The following is an 8,864-nucleotide window of genomic DNA, read 5'->3' on the forward strand; positions in this document are numbered from 1 at the left end:
CTGCTGATCCATGACACCACCTTGCAATGTATCCTACAATACAACATACCTGGAGCAAGGCAGAACCGCTCTGGAACCATCATCTTCCTCCTCCTCTCCATAACTACTCCACCATTCGCTGGAGATGCTGAACCAAAGTCACTCCACCTGCTGCCCTGCTCTCCCCCAGACGTTGAGGTGCGGAGGTTAAGCAGCTTACAGAACTGAGAGCCTAGTGCTGTTTGAGTTCACTGCTCAGTAATGAGAATTTATGTACTGATTTAATTGGGGGAGGGAGGATACGAACTGAAATGCTTTGGTGACAAAAAGGATTGAATATTGAGTCTGTTCCCTTACGAAGAACTGCTGTGGCACTGCGCGTGCTGTGCGCTGCCCACCTGTAAGCTGGCTGCTCTGGTCTGAGCCACCGGGTCTCACCTTACAGATTAATGACAGCAGCAGTAAGAAGCCCTACAGCACAGAGCTACTGTGCTTGCTCAGCAGTTCCTTTGTAACTTCTGCATCTGTACTGTTTTATCTGAAGAGTACAGCAAGCACCTGAAAAAGCAGGGCTTATCTGTTTCGCTGTTCATCTGCTTGAACAGCTTTGCTCCTGGGTTCCCAGCAAGCCAGCTGCATTTCCATAGGCACAGGGCTTGGAAGCAGCATACAACACCAACGGGACCCTGCTGCACCAAGTTTTCCTGGTCCCAAAGAAGCCCAATAAGAATCTTTCACTCCTGGGAGCAAACCTGCAATCATGCAGAGACCATTTCACCACAGGTTAAATTCATAAAGTCAGCGGGCCTGCAGCGATAAGGGATTTTAATCTATTCCTAATATTTTATTTGTTGATAAGTCAATAAAACTGTCAATTCAAAGATAAAAGCTAAATGCCACGACTTCGCATAACACGTTTAGTCTTAATGGCTGTATTCAATCTCCTGTTGATTTTGGACCACACTTGGTAGAATAAGTGCTTTCTAATAAGTTGGTTCCAGCCATTAAAACATCGTTATAACACTAATGCATAACAGTTTACGCCATTAATTCTTCTCTTAAATGTAGAAATTAATTTTACTACATGGCAATTGAAACAAGCATCACTGACAGTGCTATTTGAGCTGGTAATGATTCATTTCTGTGCTCTTTTCAGAAACTATTTTGCAGTCATTTCTTCTTGTTTTTTTCCCCACCTATGCGAAAACAACACATACTTTGTAGTGTCCAGAGGTGGTAGAAGTAATCATTGCCAAAGCAGCAATTAATTGACTCAAAATAGTGAGGAGCTCTCCCTCCCTGAGGGCAGGAGGAGCTGAGCTGCACACAGTATCAAGATGACAAATATTTAAAGAATTTCATCAGTATCTATGCAGCAAAACACCATCCTGAGTCCACGCTCAGGCACAGTAAAATATTTGACTTGATCCAATTCGCAGAGAGATGAGCGTAACATTTTGATCAAATCCTTACTGATGGAATCAGGTCAGCTGAATTTTATTCACCCAAGCTGTGCTGTATTATTTTGGGGTTTAATTTCAATTGTTCGAGAAAAGAGACTGGACTGTAGAAGTTGGAGCCTGAGGTTTTTAAAACCATATCTGAATATCTTTTATTTGTAAAGCTATTCAGTGGGAACATCTGGCTAGGCAACATACTTCTGCCTTCATTGCAGACTGCGCCTCACCTCAAACTTTTAAAGTAGAATTATTTTTCCTTCCTTTCCAGCTGATTCTCACTGCAGCCTGGGACTTGCTTGCTCCTGACTTGCCAAACCCAGCGGCCCCATTTATTCACAGCATCCTCCTGACACGTGGCCCTTCCCGCCCCACTCGCAGGGTTTTCCCTTGCTGCCCTGCGGTCACTGCCACCCTTCCCTGCGGACCCGACGGAGGTACTGACCTCCATCGACCGCCTCGAAGAGGGCTTGATCTTATCCCAGCTCATTTCAACAACAAAATTACCAACACCACTTCCCACCAGACATTTGATATTCTGTCTACCCTTCCACCTTCCTGATTTTATTCATTACCATTGTTGGCAGCCGCCTGACCTTCTCCTTGGCATTTCTTAATTCTCCCTCAACTAGAGAGGGACATTTTTCTTTGTGTTTGCCATGAGAGGCATCAGACAGGCGATGCATGAAACAGCGCTGAAGCAAAGTCTGAAGTTTCAAACAAGGAACTAGATTATTCATTGCACATTAAATTAGAAATTTCACATCTGCTCTGAAGATATAGCATCAAAGTTTTCAATGAGAATGTTTTCTTATTAGCCTCTAAGTAAAATTTTTATCCTGCATTATCACAGCGAGTGGCTGAAACCAAAAGAACTTAATAAGCACCTCCCAACTGCAGGTCAGGCTCCTCGCTGAGCCCTTAATTGGAACAGAATAGATCCTACAGATGAGCAGGCTCTACACCCAGGACGTATGCATTTTGCCACTTCTGCCTTCATCAGGGGTGAGTCGTGTCAAACAGTTTCAAATTTATTTGTTCCTGAATATCTGGAAGACTTTTTCAGGAAGAAAAAAAAAACACCTCACCTCCTCCCAGATTCGTTAAAGCATCTCTCCTTTCTTATGCAAGTCTAGTGCACCTTACGTGAACAAAACCAAATGCACAGCAACGCAATGAATACTTTTGAAGGAGTTTCTCCTGTGAGTTCTCACCTACAAAGCTGCAGGATTTGCTTTCTGAAATACAAACCTGAAAGCAGCTTGTGTTTGAAAGCAACTGGCTGAGAAAGCAGTGGTGCCACGGGCAATGTCCTGCTTGGTCCCGTCATCTCTTACCCCTTCAGTTGCAGGAAGGGCTTCTCCAGCTCCTGAAACCCAGGAAAAAGGCCCGGGGAGATCCTTCCCCAACACAATGTGGGTAGGAGACAACTTCTGACACTGCTGAGTCTTCATGTGCCCAAGTCATCCCTTGGAGCATAACACCCCTTCTGAGTAAATTCAGAGAGTCAAAAATAACCACTCCGGGGTCCCACAGAAAAAAAAAAAAATAAATAAATAAAATAAAATAAATCCCACTGTTCATCAAAATGTGCAAGTTCCAGGGAAAGTAAGACCCAGCCAGAACAACTCAACTCTGGTAGTGAACCAGCCACACCTAAATTCTCTTAAAGCAGAAAAAGAGAAAGAATCGAGGAAATGAGCAAACATGACTGATTTTACTTCCCAAAAGAAGGAAAAAAGTTCCCAGGGAAAGCAATCAATCCTAATTTCAGAATTAGCCTCCCCTTCAGGAGCATGTTACAGAAGCACAAGGCAGCACTACAAGGCTACTTGTTCAGCTCATAGCTGGGGCTCGAACCACCACAGTTATAGGGGAAAAAAATGGGGACAAGAGGAGCAAAGCCACCCCAGCTCTGGCCCCCTCGCTGCGTAGAAGAGAGCTCACACTCCAACAGCACTCGCAGGACATTTGGAGGACTGCATTTAAGGCTTCCTTTCTGTGAAATATACCCCAAGGAGCCCATATGGCAGCATCTTAGCTAGTGTTCCCTCAAGTACTTCTCTGGCAAAAGTGCCTATAGCTCAGGATTGAAAAGTAAATATTGACAAAACGACTTTTCTGCACTGAATTAATAGCCAGGAAAAAAAAGGAATCACGCTCCTGCAGCTTCTAAGACAAAGTTCAGATAACAGCAGAACCTCCCCCTTTTATCAAGGCTGCACATCACAAAGGAAGATGCACACTGCCGTCCTCATTTCGCCCCGAGCAACAAACTTGTCATCCCATGGCACTGGATCACTGCGGGCAGCTGTGGCCAAGGAGGCTGAAGCTAACACAGCGCTTTCTCCCTAGGTTGCCTCGCAAAGGAGGCACTGCATGCGGTGTTTTCTTTCTGCTGACCCTATTTCTGCATTATCTGGGCTTCACACACCTGGATTTTTCTCCACCTCATTTGGAACACGTGCAGACAGTCATTATTCTGGGATGGGGCTTGCTGAATTAATTCAGCTGTACCTAGGCTTTTTACATTTACTTACTGAATGCTGACAGCACACCATGTTTGTTATTCACTCTTTGTTCCTGCAGCTGACTTGCCTTTCATGCTGTGCCGTGCACTAAGTTTTTAATCCTTATTTTTAAGGCCCCAACAGGTAACAGGGACACAAACAGGTCTTACTGTATGCAGCTTCTGAGCCACACTCTTTTTGGCACTTAGCAACCTTTTTCTATTTGTGTAAGGCAGCAGCTCCAGGGCTTTACTTTCTGGACCTGGATTAGCTATTCATTAACATGGCAGAGTCCGAGTCGTTCAGCACAAAGAAGTTCTTTTTATTTCATGTGTCAAACCGAGAAGAAATCACTCCCGCATTGCAGAGGTTCTCTCAAAACAGCGCCGCTGAATAACCGCTAAATCACAGCTAATCGGGGCTTTACAGGAAGCATTGCTGCACATGAAAGCAACTCTGAAGGGTAATGGACCTCCACTGAACTAGCAAATTCTGCACAGGTTAGAGAGACGCTTTACCAAGGCAGACCTGAGAGCTGCCCAAACATCTTTTTTGAAGGGAAAAGGATAGAAGGAACCTTGTTAATGCAGCACGGAGACCAGAGCATTGCGGGGATCCTTGGCGTGACAGAGGATGAGCCAGCAGTGAGGATGAGTCCCCCACATCGCTATGGCAGCCAGGGATGTTTTCCATCCCTGCTGGGGTCTTGCCGGAGAGCAACACGGCCAACACCAAGCGCCAACCAGATTCCCCTGCTTGCTGCCTCCTTGCAAAAGATGGAGACACCCCGGTGAGCGCGCTGTGCACCTAACAGACAGCTTGAACATTTTTATGTCGGCGAAGGAAACAACGTCTCCCCCTATTACTTTAGCCAAGCTGTGCTCTGCTGGGCCTGGGGCTGGAAGGAGAGAACTCTGAAGAGACCGTAGGCATGCAGAAGAGGGAACTTGCAATCAAGCTGAATTGGATGTTAATTATAGGCATAGTTTTAATAACACAATGTTTAACAGCATGAAACAAGAGCCAATGCAAAATGGCTTTGAGCAGTGAGGACTCCAGAAAGTAACCTTACACATTCACCTTGACACAATTCAGTAACGTACGTGTAGCCCTGAACTGCCATTTCTGATCTTTGCTAATCTGAATTTGTGCTAGGTAGAAATCACAATCTTTCTAGTTAAGTTAGAGACCAACATGACAGAGCAAAGAGGGACACAAACTTTTACTACATGGCCCAGTATCCCACACTGCCCAACACTGAAGTACTTGGGTTAAAAAGCTGTTAGTGGCAACCTTGGGTATATACCGTGCCAAGAAAACGGCATTTTCAGTACCGCGTTTGCGTAACTGCAGCCTTTTGTGGCCGGTGCCTCCCCGTGAGGAGCTGCACAAGACCACGTTACTGGTGCCGTAAGGAGGGAGCATGTGCTAAGGGAGGGCTGCAGGCTCAGGGTTTTGCTCAATTTCAGCAACAGAGCACAAAGCATTAGCCACATCGAGCCTGCGCAATACGATTAGATGCATCCAGCAACTGGAGCTGGGCAGAAAGCTGCTGAAATTCCCCACAAAGCGTTCACTAGCAGAGTGAGAGGAGTACCAATCAGCCCTAAAAGCAGTAATGACTGCCCCCCAGGTGTCAAAAGCAGGAGCGATTTCCTCCATTATAGGTTTATTCCATCGGTTTGCTTTCCTATAGCTCCCATGAAGGCTGGGTCACACTGTGCTAATTGCTGGGCAGAAATCTCAGTGAGGAAAATGCAGCCCCTCTTCCAAACAAGTCCTATTCTCGATTAACTTGAGCAGTACTAGTTACCCACACCACCTGTCCAGGGGCTGGACAGATCCATAATATCACTTGGAAAGTGTCAGCACCGCAGTATACAAAATACTGCCATGATTTTCATGGAATCAGTGGCCTTATCAAGTCAGAAGCCTCAGAACGACCCTGCTATCTTCTGGCTTTATGTTGTTACCTAAGGTCTGATTAGTCAAGAATAAAAACATCATGGCTGCTACATTCCCCTTCAAGCAGAGGCCTTGGGAAAAAAAAAAAAAAAAAAACTTCTGAAAATGCAGAAAAAATGAAATCATTTCCCATGCAAACATTCTTTTTCCCTTAGCAGAAAGTGATGTTGTTTTGCAGATATCTTCTTTTATGGAGCAGGCAGAAGACCCATTCGATAATCTTCAAGACAGTAAGAGACAGCAGCAGCTGTCTTTTTTGACGCAAGGCAAAAATTCAGTAGAGATGGAATTAATCTGCTGCTATGACAGTCCGTCTGCTCCTTGGAAGAAAGGCAACAAATGAAAAAGTCAGAAGGAAAGGAACTTTCTGTTCGTAAGGCAAGTCGCTGACTTGCAGCCTTCTCTCCAGAGGACAGCAGGACCAACACCTGGGCTTAAAACCCACTCTGAAACGTGGGCAGCTTGTACTGAACAGGACCATCAGGTGCATAGATTCAGCTGCCTGTTTGATCCCAATCCCACAGCTGTGTTAAAAGCAGCCGTCTGGGGGTTTTTGCAAGGAATCAGAACAGGCAATGAAGCAAAAAAGAAATCAGGTAGAAGAGGATGAGGAGGTAGAATGGAGTCAGAGGATGAGAGGCTGCTTGTCTCAAGCAAGCTCCCTGCTGCTGGGTAACCCTGCACAAACCAAACATCGCGGCCACATAGGAAGAGAAGATAAAAGGCAGGAGATTGCAGAAGAGTTAGAGAAGAAGCAATAGGATTAAGAAGCAGCTTATATATCCAGAGGACACAAGCGACCCACAGGTTGCCTGCCTGAATGACAGGTAAGATAGCAGCACTGTCGGCTGTGCCAGGGAGCAGGAGGGAGGTTCGGGTGGTCGGCCTTATCTGTGTCAAATGTAATCCGACAGGGAAATGTCCGAGGAGAAACATCAACAGCAGAGATGGGTAACCCAGTGGATGAGGACAGGCAAGAAATGGAGAAATGTAAATAATCCCTTCTCTGGAGGTCAGAAGAAGCCACACTATCTATTCCTCTATCCTCACCCCCAGAAACATCTTCCTGACACCTGCCCTTAGTGGCTCTTTCTGTAGCACGAACTCACTCTTCTCTCAAAAGCCGCTTCCCGTGCCTTGTCCCCATGCTCCTGCTCTCTTAAGTGCTGAGGAAGGGCTGGCCAGCTCTGCTGGTGAGCACAGGCACCCACACCATCTGGTGATGTCTGCAAGCCACACAAGTGAGTCCAAACTGTGCTCTGACTGCAGCTTTACACTAAATAGTAACAGCTACAGCCAAAAAAGCTCTGTTTCACAACTCCACGAGGAGCTTCCAGCTGCCACAAGGCAACAGGGCCAGTACAGTCCCGCTAACATCACAGCTTCTCACAGCCTTCAACTCTTCTCACCACTAATTTGTGTACCCATCCCAGTGTCATTAAGATAGTTTTTGAGCTTGATTTTCTTTATATTAAATGATGTGAAACGATCTAGTGATATGAAACCACAGTGCAAATCTGTGCTGAAATTATCATCCTGCATCCTATTGCATTGCAGTCATTGGGTTAGCACAGCCTGCAAAGAGTCACTCAAACAGCACAGTGGAATTTCCACTTGTAACACAGCTGCGATGACACTGGAACAGGATGTCCATATATCTGCACTGAAACTGGACTGATCCAATAATCACCATTCATCAAGTCATTTACACTAAGTCTCCATAGCCTTGCACAGAAAAATTTACCACTGAACTCCAGTGCCATGCTGCTTTATAAAGCCATTTTTCATTCTGTGGTCCTTTTCAGCTTGTATCTATTCCCTCACCATAATCCCACATGGAAATCTGGACAGAACTGTTAAAGACAGAAATTATGGCTTCAGCTCAACTAGCAAGGAAATGTATGTAGCAAAATAATCATAACAAGGCCGCTGCATTTCTCACCTGCTCGTTAGAACTTCACCTTTTCTCTCTCTCAACACCTCCAAGCTCTATCTCCTACACTGTTACCCTCCAAGAAGCTTTCAATAGTATTGAAGTCACTTTATAACAAGGAGCTGGGGAAGAAAACAGATCTATGAAGCATTTGATACAGTATGCTTGGTAACTTGTGCTGTTCATTTACCTAAAAATTCCACTTAAAAAAATGTTAAGCTGGAGCAGCAGCACATGCTGACCCCTGCATTGGAAATATGCAACATGCACCTTTTTGGGATAATAACGTGCTATGAGCAAGTGAATCAGACTCCAAAGTTTCATTAGCAGATGGGAAGCATCTTAAGGGCAGTCATCTAGGCAAACTCAAACAGATGATTGCTCTGAACTGCCAAAAGAATGAATTCTGAGTCAAGCTCACCCGCTGCGGCACCTCCACCCCAGTCATGCAGCCACAAGAGCTGCTCAGTGGGTCCCAGACAGGCATCCAACTGCTGTGGCTCTAAGGCAGTGGGTCTGGACACAGCCCCACTTGGGAGGGGTCAGCAGAAACAATCCTCTGCGGCCTGAGAGTGAGCTCTGGCACCTTCAGAGACCAGGGAAGTGGGCATTCAGAGGGAGCCCAGCAGCACCAGGGAGTCCTCCTTTACCTGTCACAGCTTGCTCTGCGTTACCACAGAGTGGGCAACAAGCTCCAACACAAGAAAAAGCAATGAGAGATTGCTGGTGGAGAGAAAGGGAAATCTGGGGATCCCCTGCTCGTGCGTGCTGCCAGGTACAACCAGACTGCAGGTCCCAGCCATTAAATCAGGGACTGCACAGCTATATCCAGCTAGCGCCAAGAAACATGATAGTCACACCTAGGCTAACACATTCATCACTATGAACAATGATTTCCCTTAATTTCTTCGCCAGCACCCAGATCTAGTGCTATTTACAAAAACCTGGAGTGAAATGAATCATTACCTAAGCGACAGAAGGGAAGTGCACACCAGCACTCCTGGGTTGGATTCCCAGCCC

Source organism: Aythya marila, assembly GCF_965140915.1.
Source record: "Aythya marila genome assembly, chromosome: 7".
Lineage (NCBI taxonomy): Eukaryota > Metazoa > Chordata > Aves > Anseriformes > Anatidae > Aythya > Aythya marila.